The sequence below is a fragment of the Spinacia oleracea genome, chromosome 5, assembly GCF_020520425.1.
Source record: "Spinacia oleracea cultivar Varoflay chromosome 5, BTI_SOV_V1, whole genome shotgun sequence".
NCBI classification, from domain to species: Eukaryota; Viridiplantae; Streptophyta; class Magnoliopsida; order Caryophyllales; family Amaranthaceae; genus Spinacia; species Spinacia oleracea.
In genome coordinates, this window is record NC_079491.1 from 65,850,764 (window position 1) to 65,865,995 (window position 15,232).

The following is a 15,232-nucleotide window of genomic DNA, read 5'->3' on the forward strand; positions in this document are numbered from 1 at the left end:
AAAATTAATTAAAATAGTTTACGAACTGAAATTTAAAATTAAAATCAAAACGAATCAATCGTAACAAGACGAGGCACTTGGGCTTGCGCCCAAGCCCCGCCGAGTGCTCGAGGCAGCATCGCCCCTCGACTGATCGTATTGCATCACGCGAGCAGGCCACACGCAACGCAGCAAGCCCCGGCCACGCTCGTGCAGCCTGCTCACTCGTCGCGTCTGCTTGCTTCGCTGGGCGCGGCAGCGCGCGCTGTGGCGCAGCTCGCTTGTTGCCCACACGCGACTGCTCGCCTGGCTTGCGCTTGTGCCCATCGCCCGCGCCCTTGCCCCTTCGCCCACGCTGCACACAACACTCTACACAAGAGCAAGCCCAGGCCACGCTCGTGCAGCCTGCTCACTCGTCGCGTCTGCTTGCTTCGCTGGGCGCGGCAGCGCGCGCTGTGGCGCAGCTCGCTTGTTGCCCACACGCGACTGCTCGCCTGGCTTGCGCTTGTGCCCATCGCCCGCGCCCTTGCCCCTTCGCCCACGCTGCACACAACACTCTACACAAGGGCAGCGTGCTGCCTTGTGCTCGTGTGCCATGGCCCTTGCTCGCTGCATTGTACCGCATGGGCGAAGAGCTCCCTTACTCGTCGTCGCATGCCCGCACTATACAACACCCCTTAAGGATAACACGTAGCGTCCATTGCTTTGTGCGTGCAAGTTTATCAGCGAATTGCATAAAAATCAAAACTTTTATTTTAAAAATTAATGACAAATTAATAAATTAAATCATATTAATTTCATAATTTTAAGGCGAAAAATCGAAAATTTATTAAACAATTAATTTCCGATTATCATGGATTTAAATCTAGGTCATAAAAATCTAAAATTTATCATAAATTAACAATTTTATGGTGGTTTTTAATCATAGATACCTTATTAAATCGTCAATTAATTATGAAAATCAAATCAAATTCTAAATTATTCGAATTTCAACAAATTAATTACAATTACAAATTAGGTTGTATAATTAACAAGCTTAGGCCTTCAAATTTGTTAAACATATACAGTAGGTCAATCAAAAATTCAAGATTTAACAACAAGAATTGCAAATATTCAATTTAACATCTTACAATTACAAAATTTTGCGTTCGAAAAACTAAAACCTCCATAGTTAGGCTTCGAATTTGGGAATTCTGGGTTCGGCCGAAAAATTGTATTTTCGTCAAAATTTTAGAATGCCTTTTACATGCAAAATTGACACAAAAATCACTCGATTTCGTTAGTAACGAAGAAATTGCCGAAAAACTGCGTACATATAATTAAATAAACGCAATTTGCAATTAATTAACAATTACGAAAATTAGTCACCCCTTTTAATTCTTTGCAAATTAATTTATAAAATTTAACCATGTTAAGCAATTATTATGGAATTAATTAGAGGCTCGTGATACCACTGTTAGGTTATGATACATATAAACGAATATATGCATGCGGAAATAACCATAAATGCCAGGATTCCAAATTAATTGCCACATAACAATTAGCATAATTAGGATGCATACTCTTTGTAGCGTGCCCTCCCTTGCTGTGCCCGAACCGAACAAGAACAAGTATTTAGGACTCTAAGTGTCGTCCCTCCGTAGAAAGTCCAAAGCACGTCCGGATCCGCCTTAAGATTGACCAACTAGAATCACCCTTAAGGTACTAATAATACTCGGCTATTTGGGCAAGTGTTTGGCTGAATTTTTGCTCAAATTCTTACCTTTGAATACTTGAAACTCGTTATAAATTATGAGCCCTGAACTCATATTTATAGGCCATGGAATAAGTAATCGAATCCTACTAGGATACGAATTAATTAAATTAGAATCTTAGTATAACTCTTATTTAATTAATTTATCTTTTAGGATTAGGAATTTAATCATCAATAGAATCCTATACGCTTTAGGTTTCGTATGTGAACACAAACACACACGCACGCACAGCAGCCCACGAGGGGCGTCATGCGCGCGCGCGAAGCCCGAGCACTCGCAGCCCACTGCCACGAAGCCCACACGCTGTCGCAGCCTTGGGCGCGCGCTGGGCCTGCCTTGCGGTGGGCCTGGCGCAGCCTTGGGCTGGCGTGTTTTGGTGCGCGTTTCCCTTGCTGGACGTGGGCCTGGCTTCGTGCTGGGCCTTCGTCTAGCAAGCTCGTCCGATGCTAATTCGTACGACGCGCTTCCGATTAATTTCCTGATCCCGGAATTCATTTCCGATACGAACAATATTTAAGATTTCCGATTCCGGAATTAATTTCCGTCTCGAACAAATATTTCATATTTTCGTTTCCGGAATTATTTTCCGATTCCAATAATATTTCCGATTCTAACAATATTTCCTTATTTTCCGATACGTACCATGTTTCCGTTTCCGGCAACATCTACGACTTGGATAATATTTATATTTCCGATACGATCCATATTTCCGTTTCCGGCAATATCATCGTTTCCGGAGTATTCATTTATTTGCCTTTGACGATCTAAGTTCCCACTGAAACCAAGATCCGTCGATTCCGAATATGTATTAGATAGAGTTTTCAATGCCATTAAATACTTGATCCGTTTACGTACTATTTGTGTGACCCTACGGGTTCAGTCAAGAATAAAATGTAGATTAATATCATTAATCCACTTGAACTGAAGCGGCCTCTAGCTAGGCATTCAGTTCACTTGATCTCACTGAATTATTAACTTGTATAATTAATACTGAACCGCATTTATTAGACTTATCATTAAATGCATACTTGGATCAAGGGCATTATTTCTTTCACGGAGACCGTTTGTAAACTTGAATTCATCTCTAGAACACGGTATTTCTCTGGAGTATCATATTTTCACTACAATCGAGCTGGAAACCAGGATAACCATAATATGCAGGACGGATTTGTCCATCATAGAAAGGATAGCTTAAACTGACATTTTTACAAAGAAAAGTCCCTCTGCAATCTTCGTATTCATTAGCCTCAACAGATTTACGGAGTTGGATCAAGAGGGAGATGATGATGAAGAGAACGAAAGACTATTGAGCGAGAACATCATTTTCCAGAGCTTAATTTTTTCTTCTTCTTAAATATGAATTTTGTGAACATTATTTTACTCAATATTTATATTAGTGGTAGTAATACAATTTTAAGATTTTATATAATCCCGCACGCATCGCGTGCATATAAGACTAGTATTATATAGGGTAAAAAACAAGGTGTTACACCTGCTATTTAAAAATTAGGCACACCATGAGAAATTCTGTTTCCCACAATGTCTTGGGCGACAAAAATATCGTTACACATAACGCAACGTATATGATTAATGAACCTACTCATTGCAGAAAATGATTAATCTCTATTATATAAGTGAAGATGTGAGTTATTTTAGTAAATTCACTTTTAGTGTTCCTCTTGGAATACTAAAATATCTTCTACATTTATAGAATAGAGAATATATAATGATAACCTACTCAAAAGGAAAAGTCCAAGGAAGATTTTTATTTAATCTGGCCCCTTAAATAAATTCTTACAATTTTAATCAATCTGTTTATATGCGTCCAATTCTATCTAACTTGTATATTTCTTTTATATTCGCACACATCGATTTGTATTATATTTTTTACATGTTATTTTAGGTTTAAATGTAACCACACAAATCTGTTTCTTATATTCGCACGCATCGCGTGCATAAGACTAGTAAATAGTAAGGCAACAATGGGTGAAATTATTGTACAAAGGCTCCCACAGTTGGGCAACAAAAGAGATAAACCCGTTGACCAAACTCTTCAAATATAGGCATACAACAAGAGAGGAAGTCGTTGCCCAAGCTCCGAACATACAGGCAAGTAGGCAACAAAAAGTGAAAAAGATGAAGCCGTTGGACGAGCTCCCAACATATGGCAACGAAAGATAAAGTCGTTGTACAACCTCGCAACATATGGGGCAGAGAATAAAAAACTTTGTAGCCAAAAACAGGTACTATGGGCAACGAAGTTCCGACGCCCCTAGAAGATTTTGAACAACGATCACGTTTCGACGCCCAAAACAGAAAGGGCTTCGATCTTAATACAGCGAAATTACACCAAAATAAGTTCGTTGTACAAGACTTTGGGCAACGAGTTATGGTGTTTGGGTGATGAAATTGTCCATTGTCCATTGCATCTTTTCTTGTATACACCTGGTTATCGGGCGGGGCGGGTCAGGGTCGGTGCGGGTCAAAAGAGGGTCGGGTATTGAAAGGGTCATTTTTAGCGGGTCGATAATGGACGGGTCAAAAGCGGGTCGCGGGTCAATAGCGGGTCATTAGTGGGCGGGTCAATAAACGAGCAATGAAAAATGAAAAACAAAAGAGCCATGTGCAAGTACAAGTAAATACGAAGCTATACACGTAATTTTTTGTATCATTACTATTTTAATTTTCAAAATAATTGTAGTATAAGTTTGACCCTATAATGACCCTGTCCAATAAAAGCCTTGTCCAATAAGAGCCCTGCCTAATAAAAGCCTTATTAACTTGACCCTATCCCTATATCCATTGGACTACCCTGTCCAATAACCAGGTCTATTCTTGTAGTAGCTATCAATCGATGTTTCTTGTTATTTATACTTTCTGGGCTTTGTCATTCTTCTTGGGAGGACCTTGACTCTTGCTTTTGGGGTTCAACTGGTTTGGACTTGACACATGTGTTTGGGCTTAGACCATTGTTCGCTAGACCTCTAGAGAAGTCATGTACTCTTCCTAAGGACAAAATAAAAAATGTGTATAACAACTTACTGGAGAAAAAGCGTAACTAAATAATATCGTACGAAGTGTCTCGTCGAAAAATCAAGCGTAACAAATTTTGTTCCTTTAAATATACTCCTTCAATTTCATTTTGTTTTTTTACATTTGGACGTTTGCACGTTTATTAAAGTATAATGAAGATACTTTTTATTTTTTATTTTAAATGCTTTAGATTCCATCATTTATATTAAAAAAAATAAACCCAATTCAATCCACTAATCATTACAGTAAACAATAAGATTGTTTTATTTACAAAATGAACCAATAATGGAAAGTCACACAGATTGCTAACTTAACATACTTGGGAAATTGTAAAGAAATTTAATGAGTTGAAAAAATTGATCACTTAAAATTAAAAGCTGGCACAAAAAATGATAGTATAATAAGTTTACAAAAGGAAAGATTCTCCCACGTAACAAACATTGTGAAACACTCTAAAAATAATACGTAACAAACAAAAAGAAACAGGGGGAGCATCATACTATTTCTGTTTCATAAAGATTTTTACGGTTATTACTTGTACAAATTTTAAGGCAAAAAAGGAAAGTTTGTAAATATAATGAGGTAAGAAGGGTAAGCTAGGTAGGAAATTTTAATGTCTAGAAATTGAATAAAGCAAGGTGTAAAATTTATGAAACGGACTAAAATAACAAATGTTAAGATCATTTTAAAACGTAGGTAGTATATTAATACAGTGTATGTGTGCTAGTGTTTAATTGTTATGTATCTACTCCCTCCGTATTTATTTAAGTGATACACTTGTCTTTTCCGGCCGTATTTATTTAAGAGATCGATACACTTGTCATTTTTAGTAACTTATCAACCCCACCATCTAATTAAATAATACATCTAATTTATCATATGACCCACCATCTTATTAAACAAATAATTTCATAAACCCACCCCACCTCCCACCCCCCAAAATGACATGGTCCCCACTTGTTTATTTATTAAAATATTTACCCAACCCCACTTACTTTATTATTTTATTTCATTCAATTATTCTTCTTAATACCCGTGTCCTACCAAATGTATCCCTTAAATAAATACGGAGGCGGTTTAACTATATATAAAAGAGAATAGGGAGTTTGAGTGAAAAACTTATTTGAACAATGCTGACTTTTCAATAAATTCCTTCCAAGTCCTTCTACTTGTCGTCTTCTCATTCGACCTTTCTTTAAGGCCCTATTTGGTTCATTATTAGTAAAGGAAAGGAAGAGAAAAGAAAGGAAGGGAAAAGAAAGGAAAAGAAGGGAAGAGAAAGAGATTTTATTTTCCTGTTTTTGGTTTAAGGGAAAGAAATGAAGGGAAGAGAAAGGAAATATAAACGACAGCTTTTAATTTTCTCTTTCCTTCCAAATTCCTCCAATTTTGGGAGGAAAGTAAAGTGGAAATTTTATAAAGGAGGTTTCCTTCCAATTCCCTTCTTTTCTTTCCACTTCCCATATAATTATTTGAACCAAATACAGGAAACCTTATTTTACCTTTCCTTTCTTTTCTTTTCCTTCCAATTCCTCCCAACCAAATAAAGCTTAAAAAAAATTCCCTTTTTACCGACACTTATGGCTCTCCATTGCTGTTCGTTCATTGTTGTTCGTCTTTTTCATTCGATGTGGGTTAATCAAGCAAGAAAGACCCGACCCGTTAGGAGATGAAGATAACAACAGGGCTGCAAAACTGATGAAAAGAACTCAAGATTTGGGGCTGAGATATGATAATAATGTACTCCTCTCAAAGAGCAAATGTTGAGCTTTTCTTCTTCAAATAAACCTCAACAACTTAGCTTTATCTTTAAAATAAAATCCTCTTATCATATGATATGAATTTATCGTTATGATCTTTCCAATTCGAAAACCCTTTCCTTTTCCCTTCTTCCTGTTCAGGCCCGGTCTTGGGTATAGGCGAGGAGTGCGACCGTCTAGGGCCCAAGGGCGGGAGGGGCCCAAAATCATTGACTGATCCATTAACAATTTTGTACATATATGACAAGTCGCGCGTTAATAAATGTTAGGGTATTGTGGCGCTTTGGTTTCTTTTGTTTACTCATTCACCTGTAACCCGAGTTCGAGGCTCGCATGCCAAACATCTTCTACCTTTTTTTTTTAAGGGATAGCTTTTAATTTCTTTGTAACTTTTGTATTTTTACTTTTTTTTAATGCTAGTTTCTTTGTGTTTCTTACCAAATGCGTTGATTTCAATATTATAAAAATAACAAAAAGTCAAAATATATACTAGTAGTAAATATTTTTCTTGAATAAAATATTATGGCTACGTTAGTTGTTTATACTCTTTGACTTTATAGGATTGTGTTAATAAAAAGACTCAAATAATATAAGAGTAATTGGTTGTAAAAATAAAATATAATTTAGCAGTTTACTTTTTTTTTTTTAATCAGTAGTTCATACTTCCTATTAATGTCTTTTGAGGGGTATCGTACTTCCTGTTATTGGGTTGATTAACGTTGTTAAACATATATTGTACGAAATATTTTTATTAGAAAATAAATTAAAACTTAACGAAATTCTCTTTGGTGACAATTAATGCAAATTCTTAATACTTCGTAGTAGAATTTTTTAAATAAGGACCTTTTTTTTTCTTGTTGCTCCTGGGACCCATAAAATGTCAGGACCGGGCCTGAAAGTCGTATCATTTAGGAAGGGGCCCTGATCACTTATTTTGCTTGGGGTCCTCAAAATGTCAGGACCGGGGTTGTTCCTGTTCCAACGAAAAACAGAGGAAAGTAATTTGAGGAAGAAAAAAGTGTAAATATCATGTATTCTGGTTCATTTCTTTCTGGATTTTATTGTTGGGTATGAGAATTTTTAACTGCACTTTTGCTTTTTACTTCTTCTTCTTCCTTCTAAATCTCCAATCTTTGATCTTTCTAGATTAAATTAGAGTAATTTAAAAAAATATATATTTAATTAAAACAGGGGAAAAGAGGGTGTTTTTATAAATTAAATAGTTTAATTATTAATATAAAAAATGGGGCAAAGGTCATTGTCGGAGCCATTTTTGATGAAGACGTATGAGATGGTGGATGATTCAAGTTCAGATGATGTAATTTCATGGGTGAGAAAGGAGCTACCTTTGTTGTTTGGAGATAATAATAATAATAAAAATTCAAATGCAAAAAATCTTTTCTTGTGTTATTTTCATCACCAACGTCCTCCTCCTTCTGCTCCTAATTACTCCAGATTTCCTGTTGGTAAGGGGTAACTTCTCTAATTTTTATCTAACTAGTGAAATGAAAACAAAACATTATTCAACGCTTCTCATAGCGTATGAGAAGGTCAATCAGTTGGATAAGTTTAATTTTATTTTTAGATTTATAGTTGTCGGATAAGTTACAAAAGAAATCGAACATCCCGCTTTCTTTGAAAGTCCCGCGATCGCTGCTTCATATTCTGCCTCATTGTTCGATGCTGTGAAAGTGAATCTGATTGCATACTCAAAACTTATCTCTTGCCGAAGAAATCATGACAATGCCGGCTCCAGCACCTGACTGCGCGGCTGATCCGTCAACTGCAATCTCCCAAGTTTCTGTTTTGGTTTCATCCTCCTGGTAGGATGCTTCGACTACGAAGTCGGCTATGACCTGGGCTTTTATTGCATTGCGGGGATGGAACTCCATATCGTATTCTGACAACTCTATAGCCCACCGTAGTAGCCTGCCGGCTGTATCCATTTTCTGCAGAGCCTTTTCCAATGGGAAATTTGTCAGGACCTCTATGGTGTGTGCGTCAAAGTATGGTCTGAGCTTTTTGGCTGCTTTTACGACTGCGTAGGCTAGCTTTTCTATCAATGGGTATCTTGTTTCTGCCTGGTTCAGAACGTGGCTAGCGAAGTATACCGGCTGTTGGAGCTTGTCTTTCTCGATGATTAGGACGGCGGCGACGGCGTGAGGTGAGGCAGATACATATAGTTGTAGTTTGTCGCCTTCTTCCAGCCTGGCTATTGTTGGCAATGTTCGAAGGTGGTCTTTAATCTTCTCAAAATCGTTTTCCTCGACCTCTCCCCATTGAAATTTTCCCGTCTGTTTTAGAGTATTGAAGAATGGGATTGACCTGTCTGCCAACTTGCTAACAAACCTTGTCAATACTGCCATTCTTCCTGTCAGCCTTTGTACGTCCTTGATGCTCTTTGGTTGAGGCAAATTGAGTATTACCTCTACCTTGTCTGGGTTCGCGTTAATTCCCCTCTCGCTGACTAAGAAACCTAAGAATTTCCCCGACTTCACTCCGAATACACATTTCTTAGGGTTCAACTTCATCTGATATCGGCGCAGAGTTTCGAATGTTTCCCTGAGGTCATCCACATGGTCGCTCTCGACCTTACTTTTCACTATACAGTCACCAACATACACCTCGATATTACGACCTTTCTACTCCGCTAAAACTCTGTCGACCAGCTATTGGTAAGTCGCTCCGGCATTTTTAAGCCCAAATGGCATGGCTTTGTAACTGAATACTCCCCCCTCGGTGATGAATGCAGCTTTTTTCCTGTCGGCCTTAGCAAGGCTGATTTGATGGTATCCAGAAAACGCATCCAGGAAGTTTAGGAACGCGTGCCCGGATGTTGAATCGACTAACCAGTGGATTCTCGAAAGTGGGTAGCAGTCTTTTGGGCATGCTCTATTCAGGTTTGTGAAATCCACACACATTCTCCAGGAGCTGTTGGACTTTTTTACCATTACCGCATTGGCTATCCATTCCGGGTAATCACACGGTTCGATGAATCCTGCCGCCAGTAACTTTTCTACTTCCTCTTGTATTTCTTGAATTTTTTCAGTTGAGAAATTTCTTTTCTTTTGTTTTACCGCCTCACTGTTCTTTCGACGTTCAGCCGGTGCTCGATTACATCCGGGCTGATACCCGACATTTCGTCGGCGGAGAATGCGAACACGTCAGCGTGTTCTCGTAGCAGGTTGATCATGTTTACTCGCAGTACTGGGTCAATATCGGTTCCTATCTTGACTGTTCTATCTGGCTCTCCTTCTACCAGCTTAATTTCCTCAACCTCCCATCCTGCTTGCACCCTGGGCCCAGCAGCCCTTTCTTCAAGGTTTTCAATTTTCGGTTTTTCCCGTTTCTGTCTTTTTTCTTTCTTTGGCAGCAAAGATTGTTCACCCTCTGATTTCGAGCTATGGTTCCTTGCGGGTCTCTTCACTGCCTCCTCTCTTGTTATGTTCATAGATGGAGCTAGCCGGCATGGTGTTTTTAATGCCGTCAAGTATCATGATCTTGCTGACTCTTGACTGCCTCGGATTCTCTCTGCTCTCTCGAAGTTAGACATGTATGTCATGGTTAGGTGGTAAGTTGACACTACTACTTTGTGCGTCATGGATGAATGGTCGACCTACGATGATGTTGTACGCAGCCGACACTTTTATTACTGAAGGAAATATGTCCTTCACCCAAGGTGCACTAAGTCTAATACCAAGGTTCAGATTACTTGCGAACAATTAATTCAGTGAGATCAAGTGATCGGAACAGCTAGCTGGAGCAATGCTTCCGATCAGTGAGTTCTAATGAATATTAAGCTCACAGCTTACTCTTGACTGAACCGACAAGGTCACACCAATGACACGTAACAGATCACCGGATTAAATGAATCGGAAATTCATTTAATAGCTTTTCGGGAATTAGTTTTGGAAAACGTATTATACGATACGACCTTGCATCGGAATCGTATATCGTATCGCGAATATTCGTAAGCTAGGCGTAACGAATAAACCGTATCGTATGACGATGATTCTTCGTATACGAAACGATAAATAATATCCTGAACGATATTAAGTCGCGAATACGAAGAGCAGCCCACGAGCCGAATGCGCGAGGCACTCAAGGCCCATGGGCGCTCGGCACGCACACAACGCAAGCACAGCAGCACTGGCCCATGGCGGAGCAGCTGCGTGTGCGCGCGCGGGCCAAGGCAACAACACAGCAGCAACAACGCGCGGCCCACGGCCCAGCTGGCTGCGTGCTTGTGTGTGTGTCGCATGGGCTTGCGGGCCGGTCGTGGCCCTTGTGGCTTGGCCGGTTAGTAAGGTTATTCTAATAACCTACCAACCCAAGTTTTCCTAACACAATTCATCAATACTCAAAACCTAGAGACTCATAGAACCCTAATTCTCTCTGTGCCTCCAAAGTGAGTTCTTCCCAAAAGCAAACACGTACTCTTGATCGATTGTCTAAGCTACATTATCAAGACGGATCTGATCCTGTCGGTGAACCAAGTAGAGGAACGAAAAGTGGAGTTCTAAGTTCGTGTTCGTTGACAGATTACTGAGGAAAACACGCTTCAAACGTAAGTATGCTTAATCTGTGCTTTATACATGCTTCCTGGCTTTGAGGATTGTGTCCGCACATGTTATTATGTTTAACTGTATTCCCCTACAGTGGTATCATGAACCTTATGTATTCAAAGCATATTTTAGCATGTTTTATTTATTTTTGCTGCTGTCGAAATTTTTGAATTTTTTGGTAATTTTTTCGGTTTTTTATTGGATTATTGGATTAATCGCATAAGTTGTTCCGAAATAAAAAAGATCCGTTTTTTTGACTTTTCAAACCCTAATCTGATTGAAAACGATTTTCTAAGATCAACTCAATAGAACTGAATTGCAAAAACAGTCCTCGAAGTGTCGTTTTGTGGTCGTTTTTGTTATTTTTTTAATAAAAATTAAAAGTGTCGGAAAGTAATTCAATTAAAAGGTCAACCTAAACTACTCGGGATTGCTTGAAATTTTGACACAATATCACTGGGTATATTCTTGATCTATGGTAAAATTTTATGATTTTTCCGAAAAGTATAAACCCTAATTTTGCTTTTCCCCAATACGTAAAATTTAGAACCTTAATTGATTTTTTAAATAATTTAGGTCTAATAATTCGGTTAATTGGGAAAGGGAATATACTTTCATGGGTCAGTGGCTAATTTTAAAAATTATTGGATTAAAATTTTGAATGATTTCGTTAATTTTAATCGCACTTAAACCTAATTATTAAAATCTGAAATTTAAATGTTAAAGAACGATTTAAAGTTTTAGATTTTATTATTTAAAAGTTCAAATTTTTAGTTGATTTGTTCGTTCTTAAAATTTGAATATGTTAGCCTTGATTTAATATTTTACGAAATTGGATTGTCGTTAAGTTTATTAAATCGTAAAAACCGTTGTTTTTCAAAAATTAAAATCGTAACTTTTTTATGGAAAATAACATTAATGCAAAGTTCGTGAATTTTTTTATTTTTTTTTAATTAAGTTGGTCCGTAGGCACGAACCAAAGGCACGTACACAAGGGTAGGGTGGACGTATGGCTCGACGAGCCATGCGGGCTGCCATGCTAGTGCCGAGCCACAGCGACGCGGGCAGCAGCAAGCGAGCTGCGTGCCGCGCGCGCTGGGCGGGGAAGGGGAAAGCAAGGCAGTGCCTTAGCTTGCGAGTGTTGCGACGAAGCAAGGCACGAAGCCTGCTACGTGCAGTGGTGCGATGAGCACGACGAAGCGCGCAACGACAAGCTGTGAGCACGCGTGCGCACAGACTGCAGGGTATGCGAGCTTGCTCGTGTGCCTCGTAGGCCACACAAGGGAGCAATGGGTTGGGCGCAAGCCTAGCCCAACCATGCACTTGAACTTTTTTCCTTGAAAATTGTTTATTTCGTTGGGCTCAACATGTTTGCATTAATTTGGGCTAACGGGATATTTAATTCAATATTTTATTTGCTTTGGCCGGGCCGCGAGTTTTAATTTAATATTTTATAATTAATTATCCGGAATAATTATTGGTTTGAGTGGGAGCCACTAAATGAAATTAAAATGAAATAATTATTTTTAATTATTTTCGTAGGACGCATTATTTTAATTAAATTCAATTTTAATTAGAATAAAGTCTAAGGATTAATAATTTGGAAATTGATTAATCTTTTAGGACGCGTTTATGTGAACGTGAATTTTAATTAATTCACGTAAATACTTGCACAATTATATGGGCCATTCGTTTTAGCATACGAATGGGTGAATGCATAGAATGTATATTTTATGTAATGCAGGTACTCCAAGTGACTAGTATGGCCAATTTAGTATAGTTAAATACGGTCTGCGAACCGTTCTATCTTTGAATGTAAAGTTTTAAATATGGTCTGCGTACCATGGAAATTTTGATGTAATTTTATTATTTTCAAGTATTTCTAAGTTTAGAACTTTAAGTTAGCATTTGAACGAAAATTCAAGACGATGCCAAGCTAACAAGAAGGAGATGAAGATTGGATGCTTCAAGACAAGATGTTTTGGGCCATACTAGTTCACCATTTATTTATGCATTTTGATATATATTATGCTTGAATGTATGTATGTATTCTTTGCATGAATAGGTTGTTTCGTATGAATCTATTAGATTAAGTTCACTAAATAATCGAACCAACATAGAAACAACTAGGTCCAAAGTAATATTGAGTTTAAAAATTGCCTTCCAAATCAAGCACTTACAAAAATCTAATTGATCTAAGGTAGTAGGTTTACGCCAAAGCGATGTGCTATTTTAGTTGACTTAGGTGGTAAGACGTCCCAAAGGAGCACGTTGATTGTGGTTTCAACTCAAACAACAATGGCATTATGTTGTGGCAATGGGATAAATTATGGTATTAGTTTATTAACCAAGAGTAATTTGGAGATTACTAGCAATAGGTTTTGCTTACCTCGAATCTTAAACTACTTAAGACATGCCAAAGCTGCTTAAGGATTTAGGACTTTTAGGGTCTTAGAATCGTTTCATTTATTTCGGACCATGTTTTACTTTTTGCATGAATGAAATGTTTAATAGCTTTAATGATTGCATATTAGCTTTTATTTCAAAGTTATTAAAGTTTATGAATGGTTATTTATTGCAAATTCTTTTCGATTGTAGTAATCAAATGGCCGCAAACAATAACAACACTTTCAACCTGCGTTCAATTCTCGACAAAGAGAAGTTGAATGGCAACAATTTCCTCAACTGGCAAAGGAACTTGCAAATAGTTAGTTCTTATGCATGAGGAAAAGGAATATGTCCTTGAGGAAGAGTTACCGAAAGAGGTTGGGCCGAAGGTAACTCAAGCTGCCCTTAATCGTTGGATCCAGGCCAACAGGGATGTCAAATGTGTGATTCTTGCATCTATGAGTCCTGAACTTCAGAAAACGTTCATTAACTCGGATTGTTACCAAATCATCTCGGAGTTTAAGAACATGTTTCAGGACCAAGCCAGAATCGAAAGATTCGAGACTCAGAGGTTGATCCTTGAGACTAAGCTCAAGAAAGGAGAACTAGTGAGCCCACATGTTCTTAAAATGATTGGACTCTTTGAGAACATGAGAACTCTAGATTCTGACGTCTCAAATGAAATGGCTATTGACATCATTCTCCATTCGCTTCATAGTGGATATGATCAGTTCATCAAGTTGAATTACAACATGAACAGCATGGAGAAAACTCTTACTGAGCTTCACGTTATGCTGAAAACCGCTGAAAAGACGCTCAAGCAAGAGAATAAGCACGATGTGCTTATGGTGCGTAAGGGAAAGAACTTCAAGAAATCAGGCAAGAATAAGGGCAAGAAGGGTAAGGGCAAGGCTACGCCCTCATCCAAGTCCAACGGCACCAGTTCTGGTAAACAGAAGAGGGTGACTCGTTTTCCTACCGACTCTGAATGCTTCTATTGCAAGAAGAAGGGGCATTGGAAGAGGGATTGCTTGAAGAGAAAGGAAGATGAGAAGAACGAGAACGTTGCTTTTACTTCAGGTATGTATGTTATACATTGAAATATTGCTAATTCTACTTCTTGGGTATTAGATACTGGTTGTGGCTCACACTTATGTTCCAATCCGCATGGACTAAGGAGAAGTAGAAGGCTTGATAAAGGCGAGATGGATCTACGCGTGGAAAATGGAGCACGGATTTCTGCATTAGCCGTAGGATCTTATTTTATTTCTTTGCCTAGTGGTTTTGTTCTGGAACTAGAAAACTGTTACTATGTTCCTAGTATCACCAGAAACATCATTTCCGTTTCAAGTTTGGATTCTAAAGGTTTTAGTTTTCAATTTAAAGACAATAGTTGTTCTTTTGCTTTGAATGGAATGTTTTATGGTTCAGCACAACAAGAAAATGGTCTATATGTGCTAGACACGAGCAAACACATTTATAATATAAATACTAAAAAGGCTACAACTGGTGATTCAGATCTCACATTTTTGTGGCATTGTCGATTAGGCCATATAAATACAAAGCGCATGGAATTACTTCAACGGAAAGGAATTCTAGAATCATTCGACTTAGAGATGATTGATCAATGCGAATCTTGTTTACTTGGCAAAATGACAAAGCAACCTTTTACAAAGGCGGGAGAAAGAGCAAGCGAACTACTAGGGCCTAATAATACGGACGTATGTGGGCCTATGAGTACGAAAGCTAGAGG